The following is a 13,780-nucleotide window of genomic DNA, read 5'->3' as shown; positions in this document are numbered from 1 at the left end:
GCAAAAAATCTGAGAAAATGCATTATTATAAAATTTTAATTATCGTTACAATAGTGTACTGACTTTTGACTTGTTTGGTAGTTCTAGTGATAAATACATCCTCTTTACAATATGCATTCGTGTCACCCATATTTGGATGACATGACAGTCAAAGTATTAAAATGTCCTAAAATGAAACAGAAGTACAGCACAAGGAAACTTATAAAATCTCCTTCTCCCAGATGTTAAAAACGAGTAGAACAATCAAGCCAAGAAGAGCAATACAGAAATGAATCTCTCCGCCCTTAACCTAACATTTATCGCCCGTCGTAGGGACCCAAGGTATCCCAAACCGAATTCCAAACCACGATCGGAGAAATTTCGTCGGAAGGAAGCCGTCTCCGCTTGAGACGTTATTCGAGACTCAAGGAGATCCGCTGCATGACACCCGAGGAATCCCATGGATCCGCAAACGTCGAACGCGAGTCTCGTGTATCGTGGGTCTCGTTTGGACGGTCATTGATCAGCGTCACGACACCCAGGCTGGGTAAATCTTGATTTTCAGACGCGTCACGATACGCAACCGGTCAACGAGCCCGATTCAATAGAGTCCTCGGGGGTCATTAAAGCGCCATTAACCCGGGCACTTGTCCGTCAGGGAAAATTAATGTTCGCGAAACCAGCAGTTTCGAAACCGCGCCAACACAGCAGCCACTACCCCTAGTCTGTTTTCTTTCGTTGCTGAAACCATAGACGAGATATAAGTATAGAATTAACATCTTATGGGACTTGGTGTCCCACGAAAATCACACATGATTCGAGCGCACTCCACATAAAACTTTCCGACTTCAGAAACTGTGTTCGCCACCGTGATGACGCACAGCAACTGTATATAGCAATACATTGAAGGAATGGAATACTGAAATGATACGGGGGCTTCTGACGCCCTCGAAGCATGGGACAGAAAATTACATTGCATGTTAGGTCTATTGTTATATCTTGTCCGTGCTGAAACTTACGAATTATCGTCCGAAACCGATCGGTGGCCACGAAATTTATCGATGACCTTACCTGTGCGATCGCCAATACGTGCGGGAACGCCGCTGCCTGTCCGCGGACGAGAGGAAATTCGCGACAGCACGATCGCGCGGAGAAATACGCGGATATCCCAGTCAAGGCTGCACGTGGCGTAACGGAAAATCGATATTAACCAGGACCTGTTTCTCCACCGTGTCTCCCCTCCCCCCGTGTGTTACTTTTATCGTTCTGTCGCGATTTGTCTCCGTATGATAACGAGAATGTGAAAGTCAGACGCGATCCACTTCGTCATCCGCCGGGGCGCCGTTGAAAAATCCTCGCGACGAACCCGTACTCCCTCTCGGTTCGTTTCGTTGAAGGAAAATTGTGCTCGATTGCACGTCGACGGCTGTGTACGGAGACGTGGCGGAGGTATTGGAGCGCGTTTGACGGGAAGAAAGTAGAAGGAATATGAAGTATGTACAGGGTGTTAAAGAAACAAAAGGTTCGAGTGGTCAGAAAACGAGTTGTAAAGAAAAAATGTGGCTTTTGCCCCACTCTACAAGAAAAAAATTGGATTTTCTCCCCCTTCCCAGACTTACAAAATTTTTGCGTATTATTTAATATTGCAGTATAATTTGAAACACGACCAACAGCCTATATTAACAAAACGTATACATTTTCAACGATTTATGACTTAAAAAAAATGTGTCTGGCTACGTACGGCCTTTTTCACTGTGGCAATCGATGTGTTAATATTTTTGCCCCCCGATTGATAACCTGGCTACGCCCATGGTTACAGTACTCACTGAATGGAGCAAAGAATGTCTAGTCGTCATATGTATAAAATCAATGCTTTCGATGAAAACTACAGAAGTTTGTATTCACTTTTGTTAGAGATATGTCCTTCCTTCCATGTCAATGCATACGTCGCGTCTGAGGATCCGAGATCGTACTGCCTGTTGTCATGCATGCTTAAATACTTCTAAAAGTATTTTTCTGTTAACATTCAATCTGTCGCGACGAGGCTCCACTTACGACATCGAATACACTCGTAAATATGAAAGTTGATTCTACATCGAAAGGATTGATTTCAGGACCTACGTAACCTTAAGGATATGGACCGTGAATACGCCATTTCTTTTTTTGTCATTTTAAAAGGCAGCAGCAAGCTTTTTGTTTAACTTCCTGTTTCATAATTTTGTATTTTTAATAGTAGATAATTAGGATGAGAAAGAAACATTTTTCGAGTGAAAAAATTTAAAGCAATGGAAGATCACTTCGTATCGATGGCGTACGGAATAGGACACCCGTGTCCTTAAGGGTTAATTAGAAAATTTTTAACTGCACTTACTGAGTACTATAAATCCCTGAAGTCTTAGACCCCTTTTTTAACGACCTGTATAACGGGTAAAGGGGAAAGAGCAAGAAATGTCACGAAACAGCTTTACTAAGAAAATCAATTTTCAGGACTATAGTCCATTACTGGTTAAAACCAGTACACTAAAATTTTTAACGTTATTTTATGTGAAACGTTTCTACTTTATAACCCTTTGTGGTTCGACAGTGATCTTGAAAAAGCACGAAAAAGGTACGTTAAGAGAATTTTTTTTCTTCCAAGATATTTCTCTCTCAAAACCATTTAAATTGTCATTTTAATGTGTTCGTAACAAAAGACAGCTTTGAACAACTGACAGGAAGATCTGGAATTGTATTTTCAGGAATTACGACAGTCTACCTATTGTTTAGTGTAAGAGAAATCCTGTTACCATTTTCGAAACCAACGGTGTATGGTGTACCTACTCCCAGCTCGCAAAGAGAAGGAAATTATTGAAACGTTTACGTTGTCTCAACGAATCACTCGCTTTGATGATTGATTTCTTAACATTCCGCGTCGCTGATTGCAGCGCAACAGGGTCTCCGTCGTTATTATTATTAATTTCGTCTGAATTATTTCCAGTCTGTTTCGAGAGATTCTTCGCGACGAGGTAAAGCCCGTATCGCAATATTGATTAGTTTACATTCACAGCGCATTCGTGCCTGTAGGGTGTTTCTTCGCGTTTCGTAATAATTCTCCTTCGTATTACGTGGTAATTAATTTAAATTACAAATGTCAATATCTTATTAACCGACGCAATAGAAATTAATTTTCTCCAAGCAATTTCTAGGGGAATTTCTATTGAATTCAGGGACTTCTACCGAAACGTAAAATATCGGTATTATACTGGTATTTTCGGTTGTACCTTCGCCTTATATAACCCTATATAAGCCCTACCTTTATAGAAACCGAAAAAATACCGGTATTTATTTCGGTTTTCGGTAATATATCGGTTTCGGTATAGATTTGATGACACCGGTATCAAAACATATCGGTTTAAGTCCCTGATTTAAATACGATAATGGAAAAAGATTTGCTACGATTGCTGGAAGGAACGTAGAATCTTAAGCACAATGTGATGACTGGGAGATATCTTACACCGACGACGACCGTCATTGCTTGATTTCTCTTATGGACAGCATAAACGAGAAGTAGAATTTTACACATCTGTTTCACATTACTATACTATGGTTAATTTCGTCGCAGAAGCTACAAAGCGTATTTTAAGCCGACTCTATACGTATTAGAATCTGCAGTAGACTAAACATATTCAAGGTAACACTCAATGAATAACTCGCAAATGTTTTAACAACTGCACGCTCAAAGCTTGGAGTGTGTTTAAGCATAATTCAAGATGCATTCCCTAGTATTTTCTAAATAAAGGTAGGACATCTTTGTTAACTCCTGGAAACTAATCAAAAGTGATAGAATATTTGTAAACATAGTTATTAGACGTGGTCAATTTATCAGTAATTTCTTACGATTATGCTTTAGCGTCTTTGCCTAAAAATTTGAGCATCGACTGTTATTTTATTAGTAAAATAGTAATAATTCATAGAATTTTTGTAAAAATTGTCATTAGACGTCCCCATTTTAGCATATAATTATCTTTTAGCATTAGTTATATTTTATCTACGAATTTGTACAGTAACTGTTTAGTAACGTTCCATGGAAATAATGAAATTATACGTCTCCGAATAACGAATGTTACACAGAACTCTTTGTGAATATTCCTCCCGTAACTTTTTATGCCCATTAGACCGTAATATTTTATCTCGCAGTCGTCTACAATTGATGTGACCGAGGAAAGAATATCATTATGCAAGACGAATCGAAGTTGTCCGAAAGTTTTGCGAGTACATTTTGCCGACTTTGCCCGGCAAAAACGCTTTGATAAACGTGGGTCAGCGAACTTCTTGTTTCGAAATAGCCCTTATCAATTTTCACATGAATCATGCGCGCCCACGTGACATGCATTTGGCCACAGAAACTCATTTCTGGCAGCGGGTAGATAAACATCAAGATAAATAATCGTAATCGATTTTCCAATTTGAAACACTTTCTAGGTGATATTTAGCTGCATTCAATTAATGTCGTTACCTAATTCTGTAAAATGTATGTTTTTTTAAATAAAATATATTTTTGTAGTCTGCAAAAACATCGATCGATAACGATTCTTGAAATTCGTTCGATATTCTCGTCGTCTCATTACTGCTAACCGTATTAAACAAGCATATTTTCGGATTATTTAAACTAATTCACATCTACCTTTAATTGTAATGACGATGGAGTAAATACAGCCGGTCTGTAATAGAGATTAATAATCTCAGAAATTCTGAGTTCTACGGTTTGCCAGATTTCACTGGTACTCAAATTAATCCTCCCGGAATAAATTTCATTCTGCGACAAGCAACTCCCTCTTTTAAATCGGATTGATATCGCTGATTAAACAGTGCAATTAAAATTAGGTCAATAAAGACTCCGAGATAATTAACATAAAATAGAGAATATTAGTGAACAGTACAGTTTAATTGTGATAAATATTTGCAATAGGAAAGACAAACAAAATGCATCGAATTAATTAGATACCATACGTTGAAATAATGTTTAGTTTACTGAACTTGAATAGCTTCCGCATATCGATTACCTCGATTAATTACCATTAATTACGTAGGCCATCCTGCAATTATGTCAAATGATGAGCATTACGTATGTATAGTGCTGATTTTACTCTTTAAATTTGGTCTGTCCATAATTGCTAAGAGATACAATCCTATAATATCCCTTAAAACAAGCTTTCGTCTTTGTATAAAACATTATTACCATTATGGTTAAATATTTATACGGTCTTCTTTTGAACAGAGAATTTGCACCTCAATTACGTTACATTATTCATGCAATAGCTGTAAGTACTATCGCATTAAATACGCAAGCTTGTCTTCCAGGCTGGATAACGTTGAACAAGAAATAATATCAATATACTTTATTACATTTTTATCTAACACAACTTCGCCAATTATTTTTAAAACAAGGAATATCTTCCTCCAACAAATCTCAATTTTCTATGTAAAAATTCAATTGGAACCATTCGACGGAACGTGATACCATCGACGGCCATCTTGGATATTGACTACGGAAGATTGTATTGCGCTAGAAGTAACAATATCTCAGAAATAAATTGCTTTGGTTCGTTTTTTTCTCTCTAGATCCCTGCGTCGAATATCAGTGTAAACGTTTACGACATTAATTTCGAATGACCCCGTGTAAAATGACATCTATCCAGGTCGCTAGGTACCATATATTTGTGTGTCAAGCTTAACGCGTTAAGCCGCACGTGGCGTAGAAATTCTACGCGGAGCGATTTCACCAAACAATCGTTTTTGTCCAGCTTCCCCGCTTTGTTTTGCAAATATTTACTCAAAATCTGTTCAGTTTCGTTTCTTAATCCCAGCTGACCGTCACGGAGATACTAAATAATTGGTAGAACAAGAATTATTGAAAAACAAGCTTCTTTAAATGTAAAACCCCCTAAAAACTGCTTAAAAAATTAACTTATCACTGCGACACCAATCACCAAACTTCACTAATCTTCACTAATCATTACTAATCTTTACTAATCTTTACTAGTCTTTACTAATCTTTACTAATCTTTACTGATCTTTACTGATCTTTACTAATCTTTACTAATCTTTACTAATCTTTACTAATCTTTACAAATCTTTACTAATCTTTACGAATCTTTACTCATTTTATAATTATGTATGCTTTATGTTTCTTACGCAAAGCGACGAACTTAACCTTTAACTGGTTAGGTGAGGTTTGCGGAACCAGATGAAATTTTTAAACAAATGAGAATCAAATACCAGATACATCTGGGGACCTCTGGTGATCAGTAGCTGTCCACTATAACTCAGTCTTTGTGTAGTCATCATGGAGACTATTACCCAGAAATCGTTGTAATAAAATTATGAATAACACTTAACAAAATCTTCATATAATTCGAAACCCGATAAAACCTTAACATAATTTCCTTGAATCCCAATTTCTTCAAACTACTCAATGAAAATCTATATTTACATCAACACATACAAGTCCAGTAATAAGTATACTGCGGATTTTTATGGAAAATGGCATTTTTTAAAGGTAATTTTTGAAGACAACAGCAAAGATAGGAATGTCATTCTTTCTTAAATATCTTATTGTGTTCAGAATAAAGTGAAAAACACATTGCACCTAATGAAAGTCTTTTCTCTATCGTATTACACAAATTGGCTATAAATGCATAAAATCCGCGGTCTAGTAATAAGATTTCCACCTTACCAGTCACGGTTCAAGCTCACAATGAAACGATTATCAGTTGCACACCACGCACATAAACACCACACGGTTCTCCCACCCGCCTCAGACAGCCGCGATAATTAATTACGCGACAGCCGCACAAGGAAACAGGTAGCATTCTTACGAACGTCACGTTACATTCCGTCAGACCTGGCGAAGGCAGAATTATTTACGAGGCCCGAGGAACGGCCACGAAATCGAAACGGTTTCCGTTTCCTCCCAGCGGCGTCGGAATTGCCGTCATCAATACCGTCGTCGGATACCCACCCCTTGCCTCCCTCCACTTTCCTTTCGGGATCTGATGAAGAAAAGCCGGAAGAAATCGGGTCTCCCGATTACATCCTCGGCTGGCTGTAAATAAAACATGTCAACCTGTGACCACCAGTAACCAGATGCAATCTGGCCGAGCTGATAATAGATTCGCCGCGCAAGCAACCGGAACAACAGTGGCTCTTATCTGGGATGGTCGACGAGGGGTGGGGTGTAGTTTCTCGCGGCACGATTTAAACGCTCGCTGCGTTCGTTAAACAATCGGTGTGACGGGAATATCTGTTCCTATCGTGGCCGAACGCGGAGCTAAAATCGGCCTTGCGCTGAGAATGGCCGGTCAACCGAGCGTGTTACGCAAACCCGGTTGTGTTATCAACCCAAAAGCGATGGAAGTCGTCGAAACTCTGTCTCTATCTCGTTCTCTCTCTCTCTCTCTCTCTCTCTCTCTCTGTTAGTCTATCGAGCTGGTGGTGCTCATCGACAATTAAATTTCGTGACGTGCGTTGCTTATCAATTTGTTTACCGTTGGTTTGTCACTTTGCCGAACGGCGCTCCATTATGAACGGACGAGCTTGATCATTTCTATTGAGTTTGCGGCCGCCGCACCGCGGAGAAAGAGATTTATCGGCTCAGAGTGGGAACGGTAATGGGGAACGGTATACTTTTCCAGAGACGAATAAATGTATTATCGGGGAGGGGGGTTGGGGTGGAGGAGTAAACGGTTCCGGCGTAACGAGCGAAGGGTTTTGGAAACCGATTATACGCTGTTTAATCGAACGAAATGGTATTTTAGGTTGCGAGATGGTATGTTTTATTTGAACCTTCACAGACAACACACCACCTCAGCATACGTAAATAGCAAGCTAGTGCGAATTGGGATTTTCAATTGAAAAATTTTTCATGATTAACCCTTTGAATGCGGCGTACTCACGCACGGAACCATCAGTGTATGTATGCGACGCGACATGAGTATGTCAGTCGCTAAGAAAAAATCTAAATTCTATGTTTGATCAGTTTAGTAAAATAGTAAATGTGTTATAGTAAAAAAAATTTCGAGGGCGTATACATATATACGCCTTTCGTAGTGAAAGGGTTAAGAACTTTGAATAAAAGCAAATTGAACGATTAACATATTTTTTAGTCTAAAGTTTCCTGAGGAATTCTATAGTAATAATTGCATAAGAAATATTTTTTTTACTATGAAAATTTGAAACTGTTATACTAACCAATCGCTGGTACAAATTCGCACTCGTGTGGTGTCCGAGGATTAACCCTCCGTAAACAATGTGGATCCTTGACAACCCAAGCGAATTCCTATTTTTTTATCTTCATTAGAAAAATGTTGTAAACATTTAACTCGACGAACGATTGTATTATATAATGTGGTGGAGACTTTGGTAAGTATTCCAGAATTATTTTCAAATTTTTTAGAAGTCTAAAACAGTAAATTAAGCGAGGGCACAAGTGACCCAGTTTGCCTCTGAAGTGTGAAAATATATGTTTACCTACTATTTTTAAGCTGTACTTTAAATTGTCAAAGACTCTATTGTTTCTTAAATCTAAAGCCTAAGACTGACTACTGTATTCACTTTGATTTAATTTTTATAATTATGCAAATACTGTAACGGAGGTTTAAGATGTCAGCTCCAAGCCGCTTTATAAGTAGCTTTGGAGCTCTAAAAGAGTATTAAAAAAGAATCAGTAGAAAGTAACTTTAGGATAATGGACAGTTTATGATTACATCGACGTCCGAAGCATCTCAAGCGCAGGAAGATTTAATTTTCAGTACCAATACATAGCCAAGAGAATAAGTAAGCTTCCGGTACCAATTAAAAGCGTACTAATTACTTTAACAACGACGATGAGAAAAAATTATCTCGAGGCAAAACCCTTCGCCGTACCGAATCTTTTTTTTCCCGGTAACTGTCTCATTATTTCCAAAAAAAAGCACTGTCAGAAACATTCGATAATAAAATAAACAAGCCCCACGATATCCTTGTTACGATGCTCAGCAATCGTGACTACAAAAACAACAAAAAACGAGATTGTTTTTCAAAACGTGATAATTAATCAAACAACGCGAAACGTTTAACAAGTTCGCCCAATGATCGGCGCAGTCTCACGAAGAATGTTCTGTTTCTTTGAAGCTCGAATGGGAAAAGTGCAATTGTCATTTAATAATAATAACAGTTTTCGTTGTTCTGACTAATGAATCGTCAGTGAAATCACGAAGTTACAGTCTTATTTTAAAAATATTTACGGCATTATGAAGGACATTATGTGGACATTATTGAAACGGTTAAAAAAGGTTGCACTGTACTCACCCTCTTATCTATACAATCACTTTGCACACACACGCATAAATATTTTACAGTCTCTTCGATTTTTCACTTTCTCCGCAAACATGCGTCACATCGAACTGACAAACGCTAGGTCACCCTTAATACTAAACAACTGTGCCATTCTTCCTAATACCTGGCCTAGACCCTCATCCCCTCTACTACTCTCCAAAATTGTTTAGGACCTCTTCATTTTCGCGATTGGTCACTCAGGTCAGATCAGTCAAACGTTCCATTTTCTACTCAGTGGTTCTCAACACTTAATGTTGAACTGTAGTTTGAAACAAGACCAACAGCCTCTATTAACAAAAGACACACATTTTCGGTAATTTATGACTTGAAGTACGACATAAAGATTGTCTGTCTACGTACGGCCTTTTTCACTGTGGCACGGAACGTGTTAACCGGTGTTCCTCAGAACACTAATATTCCACAAAATTATGAAAATAGCGCACAAGCTAGGAAACTATACTAGAATCTTAATACTGAATCAAAATATGTTGATAGATATTTTTATTCTTAGCTTTGTGATCTTAGTGATTTTGGTGTTCCGAAAATGTTTCTTATAATCAAAAGTATTCCGTAACTTTGAAAAGGTTACCCCTCTGTAGGTCAAAATATTTTTTCACATTCTATGGGCAAACTGCGTTGTTCATATCCAAGCCTACTTTTTTGACTGTTTTAGGCTTCACAAAATCTGAAATAATCCTGGAATAATTATCAAAGCCTCTACTACACTAAATAATCGTTCTTTAACTTAAAAGTTTAAGATATTTTTCAATAAAAATACAAATTTTGAAGAAAGTCTGGCAACAACAGGATTTCCCTTGGGTTGTCAACGACCCACATTGCTCACGGTATGATTAAAAACCACTGCTCTAGATCTTAGATCTCAGTTTCAACAAACATTCTTGTTAAATAGTATTTCGTTTATTCTTCTGTCTATTACAAAATAAATTTCATTTAATTATCACGACGTTTCGATTCCTCCAAGACAAACAGATCGTTATTGCTGTCTGTTTACGTGCTGCAGAAATAAAAGAGAGAAAAGGTCGAAAGCCTCGCTTATGTCTTTTTAATTAAAAAGTCATGAGCCGATTAGCCGCTGAGTCGGGTGGTGGCGCGCGAGAAAAGAAAAAGGGTATAAGTAGGCTAGGCAGTCGATGTGTAGGTCGCGGAGCATGATCGAAAAGGCTGGTCGAGTCGCGGGCTGAATGTCGAGGCGAGCCCGAGCATTTCGCCTAGCGCAACAGTGACAAGGTCAAGGGCGGAGGTGTCTCCGAGATCCGGCGTCGGGACGCGACTGGTTTAAGGTCGCCTGCAGTCTGTATAGACGAGCAACCTGATCCACGTATGGGTCTCTTAAAGTGTCTTCAAACATTCATGGTTCACTTCAAAGAAATGAATAAATAAACGAACCAGAAATTTCTTATATTGTGAACTTTGGGTGGAGGATGAGGGTGGGGTTACTTAAGTCACGGAAACTCATCCACTTCGTTCATTTAATTATTCACGGACCTTCGATATTCGCTGGTCTAAACATTGTTTAACGAGTATTCCGTGATGCACTTGAAGATTGAAAACGAAGGGGGTTGATTAATCCCCAGCGATCTAATCGTGCTTCTCTTTGAATTACTCACGATACATTCGTTTAATTAGAAATAGGTATAACTCGACGAGAATTATACAAGCTAAATAAGATAACAGAAAAGAAAACGGTATAATTATTAAACTGCGGAAGTTCATGCAAAATTACAGTTTCCGATATCTAAAAATTTAAATGGAGCAGAATTTTGAATTCTTTACTAGAACACACGACATCTAATGACACCCTGAAGACGGCTTAAAGGCGCCTCAGACCTAAAATAGCTGTAAAATGGACGTCTCTAAGGCGTCATGGGCTATCTGGGATATAAATAGTACTAATATTTATTGGGCCTTTATCTTATTGCATTGTTCAAATTAAGAGATCCTATTAATGCATAAATATCCACGGTCTAATAATTATTATCGGTTATTCTGCCGTCTGGATAAAAATTGCAACAGACCAACCATAAAAAAATCGTAGACACGACACGCAGTAAATTTATGAAACGAAATAAATACTGCTCAAGGCAGTCAGGGACCAGAGACCAGCTAAAAGAAATCAGGATTTTTATGTCGGAGTGCAGAACGCGCGTACAAATCTGTCTACCACCAACAAGCGACCATCATCGTCATCATCGATCAGCCTGGAGGGGTTAGAAATTCCAATTTCGTTACAATTTTCCCCATATGCTCCCGCGACGGGCTGCCTCCAGCGGCGAAACTCTCAACAACAAGGGATCCCGCCGCCGCGATGGGTGCGTGGTGGAACAAGCACGCCCCAGCGACGTCGCGCCGGAATCTATACAGGGTGAAACCAAAAAAGGGCTTATTTATAATCACTACTTATTCTTAAGCAAATGCTTAAATTCCCAGTTATGAATGTATACGTGTATACGTATGGATTACACATTCATAACTGGGGACTTAAGCATTTGCTTAAGAATAAGTACTGACTGTGAATCCCGACCTATAACTTCTAGGGTAAATAGTACTTGCCTAACGACGAAACAAAGTCCTGATGAACATGGGTCCAAAAATTAATATTCTCCAAGTTACAAACAATTCCTTATTTCGGTTAAAGCAACTGACTTTCTCGGTTCGAGAGCTAAAAAAAGTAATAGGAATTGTAGAAAACCTTTTGTAACCAGAAAAAGAAACAATGATAATGCAATCCATTGTTTCCATACGATACAATAGCTCCCAAATCGATAAAGTCAGTTTAACCGAAAAAAAAACTGTTTATAACTTTCAAAATATTAATTTCTCGACCTATGTTTATCAGGACTTTTAATCATTTGGCAAGTACTACCTACGCCACAAGTTACAAACCCTTTTTTCTGTTTCACCCTGTACATCGAAGCGTCGCGACGCCTGCGCGGGTTCCCGCAACGATCAGCTGGGCTGGAAGGCATCGACGACGGAGACGGCAGCAGGCGATGCCAGAGCGAAACGACGAGGGGTGACGAGGGAAGCGTATTGCGTTTGCAGAAAAAGGAGAGAAATATCGTAGGAGCAACGGGCGCAGGTTAGTGGAAGGGAGACGGAGAAGCCGCGCACATCGGCTGTCCACGTCATGGGGGACAGCCTGAACGGGAGTTACGCACGTTTTTGGCATCGTTGCTTCGTGCCTTCAGCCACCGTGGCCATGGTGCTCGTTTCTGGACGTCACGAAACCGGCGTGCACTCGTCGACGTTGTCGTTGGTGATTTAATTTTCCGCGCAGTGCTGCCGTGACGGTCGATCGAAGCGCACCGCCCCGGAGAGACCTGGGAACGACACCGCGGCAGAACTCCTTCCCGAATGCAACAACGATGCCTCCTCGTCGTAACCGCCGCCACCATCGCCACCACCACCACGGACTCGTTCATTGTCTGCTGCTACGTGTCCAGAACGCTGGCGCGTCATCGAGTGCCTGCGTGAGGATTTGAAAGTGAGTCTGATCATCGATCCTGGCTCTGTTTTCTCGACTAGTGTCTACTTGCTGACCCCTGTGTATGTGTGTGTGTGTGTGTCTACGCCGGGCGAGTCACCAGGATCCACGTCCCTGACGGGCTGGCGCTGTGATAGGATAGAGGATTTATCGTGGATTGTCAAACGGAACAATTACCAATTGATTCCTTTGACGAACGTGGTGTACCGTGTTCAGGAGAGGATCATCGAGACCTGGTGCTGTGATTTCACGGGAGAGGATTGATCCTGCGAGAGATTGTGATGGAAGTTTGAGAACCGAGAGAAATCTGGGTCTAGAGGGTGTGTTCTTGTACCTGGTTGGAGTCAGTGGATCACGGAAGGTAGATCCTTCTGTGGGGAACATCGACGGAAGTCTGAAGGAGACAATAAATTGTACGGGTCTTCTGGGTCTACGTTCAAGGTGTGTTTTCCTGTATCTGGTTCAGACCTCGATGGTTATGGAGTAGCTCTGATTAAGAGGAGCTTCAAGTCCCAGAGCAAGGATGTGTAAATAAGTTCTCGAAGAGGCTATCCAGTGCTTCATCCCGCAGCTGCGTACCAAAGAGGATACGTCCGTCGATAACCGGCCAATAAACACGGCACCCGCGCAACATCGAAACGGCGCGGTAAGTACCAAAACAAATCCACCACTCGACCGGTCTATTCTGTCCGTGAACGGGGAAGCATTTTTAACCGCACAAAAATGAACTTGTACGCGCGTAGGTGTCCACCAGGGGTTCATTGACACGACCTGGAAAATCGTCCGCTGCCGAGAAAGGCCACCGGGTAGACGAATATAGACCGCCGCGCGACACTTGGAGGCAAGATTTCTAGGAGTTCCACGGAAAGTGGGCGTTCGAACGATCGTCCACGTCCATGGGCAAAAAATTCCAGAAGATCGGTAAATCTGAAAATCAGCGTG

This window comes from Dufourea novaeangliae, unplaced genomic scaffold (genome assembly GCF_001272555.1).
Source record: "Dufourea novaeangliae isolate 0120121106 unplaced genomic scaffold, ASM127255v1 scaffold101, whole genome shotgun sequence".
Taxonomy (NCBI): domain Eukaryota; kingdom Metazoa; phylum Arthropoda; class Insecta; order Hymenoptera; family Halictidae; genus Dufourea; species Dufourea novaeangliae.
The sequence above is the reverse complement of the archived record's forward strand: the minus strand, read 5'-3'. Positions refer to the sequence as shown.